Here is a 13743-nt window from a genome sequence, read left to right as displayed (position 1 = left end):
TGCTGGTAATTGCATGCATTATACATGATTTTTACCCTGGCTTCGCGTCTGCGGTAAAAAAAGGCTGGTTGATGTTATACTGCAATAACACGGCAATCCTCGCACTACCTACTTCGATTTCTGGTAAAATATTCAGGCTGGTTCCCCAAGCAGTCACACCGAGACGGGCCGTTGGAAACCCAGACGACTCGGGGAGATCGGTGTCCCGGCCCGGCCCCGTCTTCGCACGCATAGTAATCAGAGTAGTCCGGTCCGGGCGAACCACCCCTCCTCACGCGCGGCCTCGCTCCGGGACGAGAGTGATGTGCCGGCACGTAGATTCCATGGATTCGGTAGAGATTTTTCTCTCCCAGTATCGACCGTGGGGGCGCTCTAGGGACCGAGTCTCGTACGCGCGTCCGGATCAATCGCGAAAATGATGAATAATTCAAGTGGTTTTTTTCTTCCGATTTTAATCGCTATTTGCGTGTAATGGTTAATTTATGTTAAATTGATTCGGGAGAGAAATGATTAGAGATCATAGCTGTCGTCTGTTATACCAGACACTTGACAGTGCTCGGACTCAGAGGGCAATGGATCGATGGGGCTCAGGGTGACTCGGGGATGGAGAATAAGAGGCAAGGAAGGGTCCTTGATGATCTTCGGACAGACAGAGTATCTGCAGGATACAAAAATAGTAAAAAAGTTACAAACACAGGTTCCTTGTGCCACTAATTGAGTCTGGAAAAAATGGGACTTTAAACTATAGCCGCCCCAAACTTTCCTTGTTTGGCATCGGGTGCATGGAGGATGTTGAAATTACGGGCCAGGAGTTTGGTGCGCCTTGAAATCCGGTCGTTTGAGATCAGTTAAAATTGTATGAAAACTGTTAATGCTTTTTTCATGGCAAGCAGAATCCAAACCAGTAGGCCTCGGCTGAGGCTTGTTAGTCTGTCGATAAGGCCAGATTTTCTACACCAGTGATGCGTCATTGGTATAATACTTGCCGATGAGAGTCTGACACTTCAGTGGCGATCAGCGTTTTTGTCTGATGAACTAAAACCCTAAACGCCATTGCGAGAGATCTTTTCAAGGTTTGTCGTTCTGATGTGTGCAGTGAATAGACCATGACCGCACACTCCTGCTTGAGACCTAAACAGAAGTATAAGTATACAACAACGGTATTAGTCATGGAACCGGCTGATAGCGTTCTCGGTGTAGGCCTACATGTATTAGAGCCAGGACCTCGGCGCGTGCCACAGATCAAGTCATCCTTGTTTAGTCCCCTCCCTGCCCCGTAGTATTTCGGTGGTGTGCACGCTTGGCAAAACACTCACCGAAACGCGTTCAAACCTTTATTTTTCTTATATGACCCATAGTAGGCTTTTATTCATTTCAAGGTGGAACAGTTTTCTTTTGTTCTTTACACAGTCCGTGCAGTATGGTCGAGGAGTGCAATGTAGAATCGCGTGATGAAAAGTCTCCATGTATAGCAGCCAGTGACAGCAGCTACGCGCATTATGAGCTTTGACTACGTAATTAATCAACGATCCAAAACGTTCTGAGCACTGCCCGGCGTACGAGCATGACGCTGCTGTGTCGACTTTTAACTTTGTTCCAACTGTCGCTGAGAACTAACTCCCTCAACGCCAAAATGAAGCTACACTTTGCTGTGTAAAATGAATGCGCTTGCACGAGTCCTGCACAGGTCCAAATGTTATTCCCGTGGAAAAAATACGACGCCAACGCACATTTTCTCCGGGAAACCTGAAAGGTATCTTCACTTGAAGCATGCTTGAAGCTAGACAGGTGTTAACGGAAACAGTTATCGCTGCAACGCGTGATTCTGCTTCAGGTTTTTATGTCGCCGCCATTTATGGATAACTCTGCCGTGTCACTCACTGAACCACATCCACAAGCCAGAGATAATTTGCTTTACATCAGTGCCTCTAGGACGACCAACACAGTTTTGCCGATTAAATAATACAAAAAGCCGTGGGTCGGTAAATGCTTGGAGAAAAACAACTAAGCCTAGAATGAAGAGTAAAAGGAGGGAGTAGAGTGTTCTCTGAGACAGTGGGAAGCTAGGTCAGCCTTTACACAACACACATCTCTGAAAATCGCAACATTAATTTCGAAAGAGATCAAAGACAAGGAATTTTTAATGGTATGTTCCAGCATGGTTCCATTGAGTGGAAAGCATTTAAAAGTTGTGGTTATTGTAATTTGAAAGACTGGTGAGCGCCGCTGCCGTATGACAAGAAAAAAACCTTGCATCAGAAGTGTGGCACTCGGCTAAAAATAATCAAGCGCCATGCAGAGTCCGACAAAATGCTGGCTAATTGGTTTCATTAAGATTCCTAATGGTGTAAATACGACATGAGGACCAATAATATTTTCTTCCTTTCCAGCTTGAGCATTCGCAAAGTATGGACAAGAAAAAATATAACAAGAATTAAACGAAAAAAAAAAGCTTTTTTTGACCGCACAAAAGGGTCGCGTGCTCTACCCGGAACCCGGAGCCTGGTCTTCGAGCGCCTGAAACCGGTGATGCATGAGTTAATTTTCGACGGAGTTGTAGCCCCGGGCAGGTTGTCAAGGTCGTAAAGAAACCGTTTCGTTAAAAGGATGTCTGGGTAGCTCGTGGACTTAAAAAAAACCCAGTTACATTGAAATAAAATCTGATGGCTTCGTTGTCATTGCACTTTATGCTATTTTGTTAATAGGGGCTAGAGCTTTTTGTTGGTTATTAATGCAGGACAGGCTCGGTTGATAAAGCCTGGTGTAGATGATGCCTATGTTGTTCTTTTATGAGGATTTGTACTTCACCATTTTAAAACAAACGGTAGAACCTATCGCGGCTGTTGACAGCTTGAAGATTGTGCCATTAACAAGAGATTGACACATCGGCGGCGTATTTTAGACTTCGGTCCGTCTGCTTCCTCGATTATCGCGGTTATATTTCCAGTCTTATCGTTGCCACTCCCGATGTTTTTTCCCACCTATAACCGGGGTTCTAACCAGCCTTAATACATTATCGGTGCTACGACAAACCATGCAAGCTGTAATATACCGGTGAAAAACGCCATTTGTATGGAGCCACACCGTACCCACCTGTTGCACCCACACGACGTGCGATAATGTCGTGGCTACTTAAAGGTCCATAACTAGAGTTCATCGTCAACATGGTCTGGATATTGGTCGAGTGCAGACTGTAGTAGTTATAATGAAGGCCAACGCATCCTTCCAAATCAAAAGTGGACATTATTGGAGATACATGCAGCACTGCCTACTTTGCATTTCCTCTGTTAGATCACACATTTTTACTACCTTTTTAAATGTGCAATGAAAGTGACTGCTTTTCGTTGGTTCCAACATGCCACCCTTTTTCATTTAATCAAACATTTATCGGTTTCAACATCCAAACACTGGTTGAAATGTTTGGCAGAATTACTGACGGATAATTGGTACAAGAATACCTGTATTCCCTGTAATTTCAGGTCCAAAATTGGACAAACATTTGGAAGTAATTCAGCCAACTTTTTTTTTAACACAGACGGCGTTTTGACCGAGGACGTTACACGGACGGGCACATGCTGTTTGTTGGCCCAGGGTGCGATGTACGCTTTGTACTAAAGAGTAATTTTTATATATTGAGTCTTAACGTGAGAAATGGACCATGCACGAAACCAGTGTTGCTCAGGTGTCAACCACAGACATCTATGGTTGTTTTAACATTTGAAAAACAAAACAAAACAAAAACAAAAAGCAAGAAGAAGATGTCAATCGTGTCGTCCAGTCTCTTCCTTTTTGGCAACAGTCGGTGTACTTGTGTAGAAAGGCTTTACGGTCACCATGGGAATTAATGCGGTCACAAAGACCAAACAGATAGGACAGAGAAGTGGACCCCACAAAATGGACAGAAATGAGAGGTGAATCATCTACAATGGAAGAGACCAGATAGAGCATAAAAAAGTTTCCTATATACATTATTAGGTGAATTGGTGTCCTTGTCCATTTCACAAGCTCTCGCAATAGCAGTGATGTACGTGTGCACTGGTGCTTGTTGCAACTCCAACAGTAACACCACTTCTCCCAAGTACTTCCCCTCGAGTCGCAGATAAAGTGCAGGCGACAAGTGCAGCTGGGACGCAAAACACCAACACGGAAATGTTATTTTTCGAGTGCTTGGGTCCCTCGTGCGAACTGCACGAGTGCGCACAAGTTACAGGAAAAGCCACGGGTGCTTGTTGGCTAACTTCAATTTTCCCCTTGTCCTCGCGCTGACAAGTGGGCAACACTCGAGACAAGAAACATGGGTCACACAAGATTAAGTCAAAGGCTCTCATCCTGCGGCTCAGTAGGGTCTGAACTCAAAAGGACGGTCGAGTTATTACCAGTATTTTGGGACGCGACAATAAAAAAGTGAAGCACAACCTCTTGGGAATCCGATTAGTGCAACCCTTTGGCTGTGCCGCGTTTTGTCAATACTACGGTTGCGGGCACGTACCCATATTCTGATGTCGTCCACCGACAACAACCCCCAGCTTCCACTGCACAATGGGGTCTCACCTCTGTCCAGTGGCTGAGCTTTTTGTACGGTTTCTTTTGAGACCAAAAGCAACCTGATTAAAAGAGCAGAAAACCGCCGACAAACTGAAAGGAGGCGGTGTCTTTTTAAAAGGCTGATGAAGTAATCAACACTTGGATTGCCGGGGAAAAACTCGTTAAAAAGTTGGAGCAGGTGACATCTGGAGAGAAAAGGAATTGGGGCGTCCCTTCACCAACAATATGCTAACCATTCAGAGGGATTTTTCCTGGCCCTGTCAATTTTGTGTGGTGCGCTGTTTCCATATAATTGTAACAAATATCTATCTACAAAATAACAATTCCTTATGTCATCTGGAAATGTCTGTATTATATGTCTTTAAATCCTACTGTTTTCCTTCTCGATAGTAATTTTAAAACCACCCAGTTACGATATTTAGCTATGATTTGTGCAGTCAAACTAACATCGCAGCCCAAAAGCCGAATTGCAAATCACTTAAGACAATAATCAGTAAAGAATATAAAATTGAATGCATTATGTCAAGACAACATCCAAAAGGTAATACGCTCAAAAAGAGTGAAGTTAAAAAGGAAATCAAATGTCACAATTGTTTTCCGGAGTTTCAATACTGTGTATGAGACTAGCGCACGGTACATGTCAGTGGGGTGCACCTAGTAAATAAATTTCTACAGACATGAGTGATAAATCCCTGTACATGTACTTCAAAATTCTTTTTAGTACAACTCTCACAGGTGTTCATGCCACACCGATAAATGATAGTGAACATGTCGTCTTTTCCCTTTTAATTTTTGGTGGGTTGACTGATGACCTTTTGGGAAATTCCCACCCAAAGTCGACGACCCATGAAACGAACGATATTTCCCTCACTGAGATTTGAAAAAGCAACCATCCATCAGTCAACCGACTAAATAGTGCCACTTTCGGACCTGACCGCATCTGAATACAGCCCTGTAAGTTCTTGCCAGAGGTTCAGCATCATATTTCTTTAATCCCCCAATCACATAGGCCTAGTTATCACAGCTCTCTAATATAGAATATTATGAGTGTATGACTTTTATTAATAAGCTTGGCGGACAGATTTTTAGCCTATTTACGTGGATGCACCCTGGGAGGTTACAGCGAACGATCAAACCGCGCGTGATCAGTGCTATAACTGGTTCTCAGTTGTTTGTGTGTGTTGCTACGACCCAGGATACCATGCAAAGTAACTGAAATCAACCATCATACCATGTAAGCAGAAGCTTGTATTTCGACACCGCCCTTGATCCTCAGGCGCACATATTTGTGTGATTTCCCTTTCTTGTACTTAGACCAACTTAACGCCTTTTCAGGTTTAGAGCTGACATCTCCTAACATCAGTACAGCCGCATTGTTGGGGGCAAATGGCAACGCGATCGTGCACGAGACCGAGAAGTGCACGCTTTCTGCCACAAAGAAAAAAAAAATAAGTCCCGGAAATCAGACCTCCATAAATCACCCAGCCTCATTTTGAAGATGTAACCTGCCCCCTTCCTCCACGCGCGTCCTGGCGCTAATCGCCGAGGTATCCATCACGATCACAGCCCGATTCTCCCTTTTTTAATCAAATCGGGTACGGCACAACAGGCCGAGAGCTGGGGGGGAGGGAATCCAGTCCACCAACATTTTTAAGGCTGGTAAACAAGACTCTCTCTGTCTGTTCAACACTGATGGATGACTGGCGCTCTCTTCACGGGGTCACTCGCATCAGTGAACTGAAAACCCCTGACTTCATAGGAGTCAGGAGTTAAATCAGAGGCGTGTTAATTCAAGACACAGATTTTACTTTTTAACATTAAGAGGGTATATACTACCACAGATCAACCACCAAAATCTAATAGTCATCATGGTCGAGAGAAAGCAAGGAAGTCGGTAAGTAAGTATTCAATAGTCTTGCTTACAGTGAAGCTAGTAAGCAAAGCAACAAGCATTTTAGGGCAGGGGCGCAGAGGAGAAAAGTAGAAAAAATAAGATACAATGATACGAAAACATCGCTAATGAATGTTTCTCCAGGTCGCCCATAATCTATCAATCTTAAATTAACACAGCGTTATATCCACATTTCTATTGTACTAATTACAACGGAGTCCCGTCTGTCACTGTAGCGATGCAAATAAAGAATGTGGTAGGTTCCAATCATTCCTATTCACATCAAGTAGGATCAACTGTTCACCAAGACAGTAAAGAACCTCATTTTAATGAGCCTTCTGGACATTCTCTTCATCCGAAAAAAGCTGAATTTATGCCTATTTTTGATGAAGCTCCTTCATTAGTACACATAGAAATAATGCATCTGTTTTCTGTGAATATGTTGCAATTCCCAGTCCTTCCATTTTTACCTCGATGAATAAATGTTGAGCTAGATCAATGGAATGTTTGCTTTTACTCTCAGCGTTTCATCGATTTTAATGATTTCTTCTTCCCTCGTGTTTGATGACATATTGCACAAGGGAGAGCCGAGTGTGTCGAATAACGTCAGTCCGTTCATTTTCTGCTTCCAGTTTGGGGTTATCGTCATAATTATCACCAAAACAGTGTTATGGAACAAAATAAAAATCAATTTCAATCACTTGAATTGATCAAAATTGGCAAGACTACTGCGGTAGGACTAGTTGAAATCAATATAATCCGCGAAAAGAAGGAAATTTCAAAAGGGTTTCTGATTTTGAGACATCTCACAACTGAAAGTTTCATTGTGATAATCGGATTAAATTGTGATTTGTTGTTAATAGTATCTACACTCCCTTTCAAACTGCAAGAAGAGTTGTCATTGAAATAATTATGTTAGTGTGTGGGCACTGGACGGTTTTGACAAGTCTTTCCAAGCAGCTACAACATCGTCTGTACCTCGTCGGTTCGACGTGTTTCCCCTCGACGCGGCTTTGTTCCGTGCGGTTGCACGAATCCCCAAGTGCTGGGTAAACTTTGCTCTCGGCCCGGCCTGGCCGCCTTTTGTTGAGAGACATGGCCCTGACAAGATCGCACCGTGTAAAAGAAGGAAAGAGAGAGATAGAAAGGGGGGGGTGAAGAAAGTTAGAAAAAAAAATCAACCAAGATCCAGAGTCCTGTTCTCGCTCCTATGTGTACGGTAAGCGCGGGTAAATGTTTGCTGACTATTATAATCCAAACGGACGGGTTTCAGTCCGTTGTTGTGAGAGGAGTGGTTGTGTAGATTCATGGTGCAAACGAGTGTATTTACCTATTGTCGATGGTTTGTGCTCCGTGTACTTAAGGGTATGACTGCCCATGGACCAATGAAATAATTCCTTGAACAGCTTAAAACTTGCCTTCATAAGTGCAAGATGTGACTTCACAGCATTGGTCAAGAATATTTAGAACAGACAAGGAGAACAAACATACCGCGTCATTGTCTATGATAATCTGTGGCTGGAATACATCAACTTGTACATCAGCGGGAATTATGGTTGGTCCTTTGAAAACACATTGAATCGGGTCTAAACGTCGCCTACTGAGGCATAATTATACACAATATGAAAATGAGCTGGCGGCCTGATGTGTGCATGCAGACATACATGACAAGAAGTAGGCCTAAGCTGTACATATTCTTATGAATAATGAGACCGCCAAGCGATAAGTCGCAAGAGAGATAGCCTGTCCCGTGTTTCAGGTCACTGCCACCGAATAGTGTATGGCGGATTACGACCGGCAAAGAGTCGTTCTGGTCCGGTTGGCTTCACCCGACGGTGCCTGGTTTCAAATCCCAAGATGCGTGCTCACCGCTCGTGCGAATTGACAGGCGAAACTGATTGCAGATTTTTGATCCAATTCCACTCCTTTCCCGGCAGAAATATTTGGCTTTGGCGAAAGGACCGGAAGTCGTTGCCGTGTTCGAAAGCCAGATGCCAGGCTTGCAGGGGGCGCTATCGATCAGCTTGAGGACGCTGATTTTGTAATCTTGCATGTACGAATGGGATGACTGCGTCTTCTTCTTGCTTGCTATCGGAGCACGGTCACTCCCGAGTCAAAGCGAAAAGTCAGCCGAATGCGATCATTATGAGGACTGAAAGCGATCCGGACGGCTTCAAAATCTATTGGGAAAACGTGGGGTTTGGCCGAGTCCGACGGATCGCCTGCCGATGCAGCGGAGCGCTGACTCACTTTTGCGGGGTTCTCGTGTTTCGCAGCACCGTCCGGGCGAACAGGAAAGCCCGGCAGATGCGCAACCACGCACGCTGGCGGTATTTAGAGCCCGGCATGCTAATGGCAGCGGCATGCCCAAGAATCAGAAATCCACTTGCGTTGTTTTGGTTAACTCTTCACGACGAGAGAGCTATCGTTCTCTGTGCATGCCTGGGACTCAAGTAGTATTTGCAGTCGATGATGCTCCAGTGATATTATGCAAGTGGTAATAATGATAAATAAAAACAAATCCTCCGAACGCCCGTCAAAGCTCGGTGGAAAAGTCCTCGGTTGGCCAATTAGCATTCTTCGGACGAATCGACATGATGTACTCGACGTAATGCGCTTACCCGTAACAGCGGCACAATGAGCCTCGATTCAACAGGTTGGCAGGAACCCTCATGATTGTTTAATTAAGAACGCAAAGTTTGATTAGATGAGACTCGAACGGCTCCCAACCAACGAGGGACGAGAGGGTGCAATAGCGCTACTTAATTATGTGGCAATTAACACTCGGCAACCAAGGGGAAAAAAACTTAATCAAGAGAGGAGATGAGGGCTTCGGAAGAGTTACATAAACAGCCTAGTGCCGGGGGAAATGGGAGTCGGGCCTAGTCATAATGTTTATGGAGTTACCGTTGTAAGGACCCGATTAACGGGGGGTGAATGACTCCAGCTCCATCGTGCATAAATTAATCGTATTCCCTGGCCTGATTAGACAGTACGGAGCCCTGTCTATGGGCCTTTGTTTGGAGCAACCTTTTCCTCAAATGATAGGATATTGTTTCATTTTGGTTTAGAATTGACCAGCGGGTTTGGTTTGCATATTGTAATGACCATTATTACGTCCTATCTCCAAACTCTAATTAACAACCATCTTTCGGAATCATCAATGGTAACTTTCTTGTCACAGGACCCGAATTCGCTTTCAAGCGATGTGCTACCAGTTAAATTGAATTGTGTCTTACCCAATTTGAAAAGAATTCATCCATAAGGGTTTTGTTCACTTTTGTAAAGTACTTTACAAAAGTCTTCATAATATGCAAGTGTTTAAGTAGGCCTTCACACATTCTATGGTGTTAAGTTAACACAAATTATTGCCCTTTATGAATATGTTTTGCTATTTGTGAAAACTAACTGAAATGTCAGGTGCAAATTTGATTAATGAACACATGAAATAATTGATTGCTACTCCACAGGTAGGGATATTTACTTCAGATGATATTCAAACGAAAATTCCTGCATCATAAATGTAAACTGCTCTCTATATTTTCTTAGGGACTGACAACTGAGTGACGTTGTCAGAATTTTTTGAGGGTAAAAGAGGAACTCCGTAAACCAGTTTAGGTTGTGGATCTGTGTAGGATTACATACTGAATCCAATAACACGGCGCCAAGCAAGGTTCCGGTTAGTGGACGGGCTTTCCTGCCAATGAGACCCAATCCAAGAACCTCGAACATGAACATGACATTTTGTGTCGGGAAACCAGCGGGAGGGGAGGGGAAAACGTCGGAAAGGAGAGGGGGATTGAAGAAGACGGAGCTAATCAGACCACTGTGATTCGGCAACTTTCTGGTTGGAGTGACATACTGCTGCTTAGGTATCTGTCACTGTTCGTTTACGAAAGAGATCATGGAAGACAAACACATAAACGTCAAAAATCTGAAATAGTGTAAAGATCCGTAAGACAGTGAATACCGTTATCGGATTTTAGGAGCACATTCGCAACGAGTCCGTGGCTGACCAAGTCTGGAGTCGTGATTTATAATTCTCTTACATTATAAAGGGAGGACAGTTACGCTTTGAGTTACCCACATTGGCGTTACAAACGTGTTAGATTTTTGACATTTCCTCATTGTAGTGTTGGAAAGAGACAACGCAGCTAAAATAGTAAGAATATTCAAGAAACGTCATAATGCCCTGATAATGTTTTACAGATAAATTTCAAGTTTTTAAAAATTGATGCCAAAGAAACATGAAAAATTCGTATTCTGTGCGATTATTTTAAAATAGACAACACAACAAAATCTAATACTGTAAGCATAACAACCCTTGCATGTATCATTGACGTAGATAATGTTTACGTCGCCAGCCTTTTCGGTTAAAATTGCTACAAGCAACGCATATTTCCATCGTTTAGTAACCTCAGCGTGAAACAAATCGTCCACTCAAGTAGCATTTGCAAGTCCATTTTACCGCAAAAAATGGAAAGCTTTTGCCCGTAGGCAAAACCGATGACGTGTTCAGTAATGATTGTTTTCTAGAGAGAAGTCATATCTAGTGAGCACTCTTCACTGCTTGTCAGTTCGATGACGAACGCGCTCCGCAGCACGCTGAAAATGTATGATGCCGACGGTCAAAATCGCGGAATCAGTTTGGAGCCCGACTATATACCCGGGTAGCTGACACTTACACATGCCAATTGTAGATACTGGAGACCTCGGAGTTGTCCATCCTCGGAATGAAGACCCCCCCTTACCATCACTAACCCCCAGAACACGACAAGTCAACGCAAGACAGACGGTTCAGAAAATGGTGCAATTAGTCGGCTTCCTGTCAGTGCTACGCTTGTTCGATCGATTGCCGTAAGATAAACCTAAGCCGAGCGTACTTGCGCGGCCCGCAACCGGCTCGCTGGCCCGCGCAAGCACCTTCGGGCGACCGTCTGCGGCATCCACCGCTTGTCAGAACTCGAACTGGAGAGCTTGTCAGATCGCTCAAATAGCTCTCTTTTAATCGGCAACGGTTCCCTTCATCGCTTCGGATCACACGGTGGGGCGACTCGGGGCCTTCTTTCGCTTCCCACCTTACCCCCCTCTATCTTTCCCCTGTCCGGTCATGAGTGGTTCAATTAAACTTGAAGACTCGGGCCTCTCTCACCCTCTCTAATGGTGAGGACTCAATAACGCCAGGACTGCTCCTAAGGGGACAGGTAGTAACGCAGCTCAGTGTGTGATGAGGGAAATCATCTCAAGAATGTCACCTGTATGTTGAGTTCAACCCCGGTGTTAAGTAGGCGCCTCGTATACAGCGTGATCTTTACCCCTTCGCCGTAAAGAGCATTCAGCCGATCCGTTTGATATGATAAAGACGCGTGATATACTCAGCGATGACAGTGAACGCTATGGTCTTTGCTGCTGATTGTTCACGATCGTTGACAAGTGCATGTACTTTAAACGGTATGACAGTAAAATATGCACACCTACACTAGAGCAGGCGACCTTCCCGACTATTCGGAGATGTGAACTTGCTCCCCATATAACTTGCGGTGCTGCTAACATGTTAACAAGAACATGCGCTATGCTGGGTTTTGGGTCACTGCTAAAATTGTACACACAAAACGAAGGATTGGATATGAGAAAAATAAAACATCGAATAAGATGAAATACTTATGCTTCAAAAATATTTTTACTTAAAACTAGTGGAGCAAAACAAAGACACCAACCGTTTCTCATGTGCATAATTAATTGTCACTGTGATTCCTTTAGACAATAGCAACAGACCTGGGCGTCAGTAACTTTTAAATGCAGAGGGTTCAGTTACACGGTGAGACAATGGAAAGCATTAAGCAACAGAGACAAACTAGGCTTCTGTCAATCACCATCAATACGTCTGTGTGGACAGAAGACGGAGAATGCCACCCTTGGCATCAAATATGCAAAGAACAATGGCATAGTTATCCGAGTCATCGCATTAGATCAGTCAGATCTAACATTAGACGTCAGTGCCTTAACTCCACATCTCATCGCACTATCTTTTTATTCTCGAAATACAGACCCTTTTTCGTTCATGAAAGGGACGAGATAAACAAAGCCAGCCTCGCCGCTGACTACAAACAAGTAGACGGTTGCTATGAGTCTGGAGACAAAAACAGCCCGTGTATTCTTATTTGTCGTTCGTGGTTTGGTGTGGGTGAACGGACGCGATGACAAGCGTTCAAAGATTTCCCTGCCACTTGAGCTTTGGATGGGGCACGTAGCAAAAAAAAAAAAAGAAAAAAAAATCACAACCGCCGCAACCCCTAGACATAACCATAATGAAGTCCAACCAAACGTGAACATACATGCACGCACACTCAGTTTTGAAGAAACTTAGCTCTTTCAGAAGCTGTATGCTAAATTGCTGTAGAGTCTTTATGGTGTCCATTGTAAGGGTTGGGTGAAATTCTAACGCAATAGCATTTTACCGTTAATTTCATGTGCACGTGAGGTTTCAGCGTAATATAGTTATATGCTCCTTTCACTAATGCTCCGTATTCATGCCAAGATTCGTACAAAGCAATAAAACTCTTCCCGAGCAAAGATGGCTCCCTTTAAAAGTGTACAAAAAGTCTGAAAATTGTCCAAATGTGGCGCTTGTTCCTCTAAGCATCGATGTAAGTTTCATGTCTATATGTAGTAATAGATATGCCAAACTTTGTTTTTCAGTGTTTAAAATCAGACAACCTTGCCGTTAATTTCCCCCACGAATACTGTGACGTCTTGGGTTCCCATTTGCTGAACTTACGTATATTAAATCCTGACAACGGATGACGTGGATAGTAGCTTGTTCTTACAATGTGACCCGATCTTACAAAATCATTTCTTTCTTTTTTTTGGTTACTTTCGTTTTTAAATTTTTACTGTCTCGTTTTAATTTCTTGTGCAGTTGACCGATCATTCTGAGCTTTTCACTTGGAGATTTTGGATCGAACATCCCTTCCCATTGATTACCAATGCATGGGCTTTGTTTGAAGACCTCTCCCTCAAAAGTATCTTTGACGATTTGCGACTTATTTTGGAAGGCTGAATCACATTTTGGGCAGCATATTAGACCATGGGGAGCATGCTTCAGAGAAACACGCCACACGCACGTCATTCATTTTCAAATACATGAAGATAGTGGAGTGAGATAAGCAAACCAAACTTCCACTCAGAAAATGCAGGTTACCAACCAAAAGTAGTAGATCAGTTCTGACTGGTTCATGGCCGATTTCTGCTACGCACATGATCGCTTAGCAATAGCTTGGCAGCTATGATGTTGTACGATGCGGGTT

The sequence above is a fragment of the Acanthaster planci genome, linkage group LG01 (genome assembly GCF_054643075.1).
Source record: "Acanthaster planci isolate LZ-2023a linkage group LG01, COTS_SCS, whole genome shotgun sequence".
NCBI classification, from domain to species: Eukaryota; Metazoa; Echinodermata; class Asteroidea; order Valvatida; family Acanthasteridae; genus Acanthaster; species Acanthaster planci.
This window is presented reverse-complemented; position numbering follows the sequence as displayed.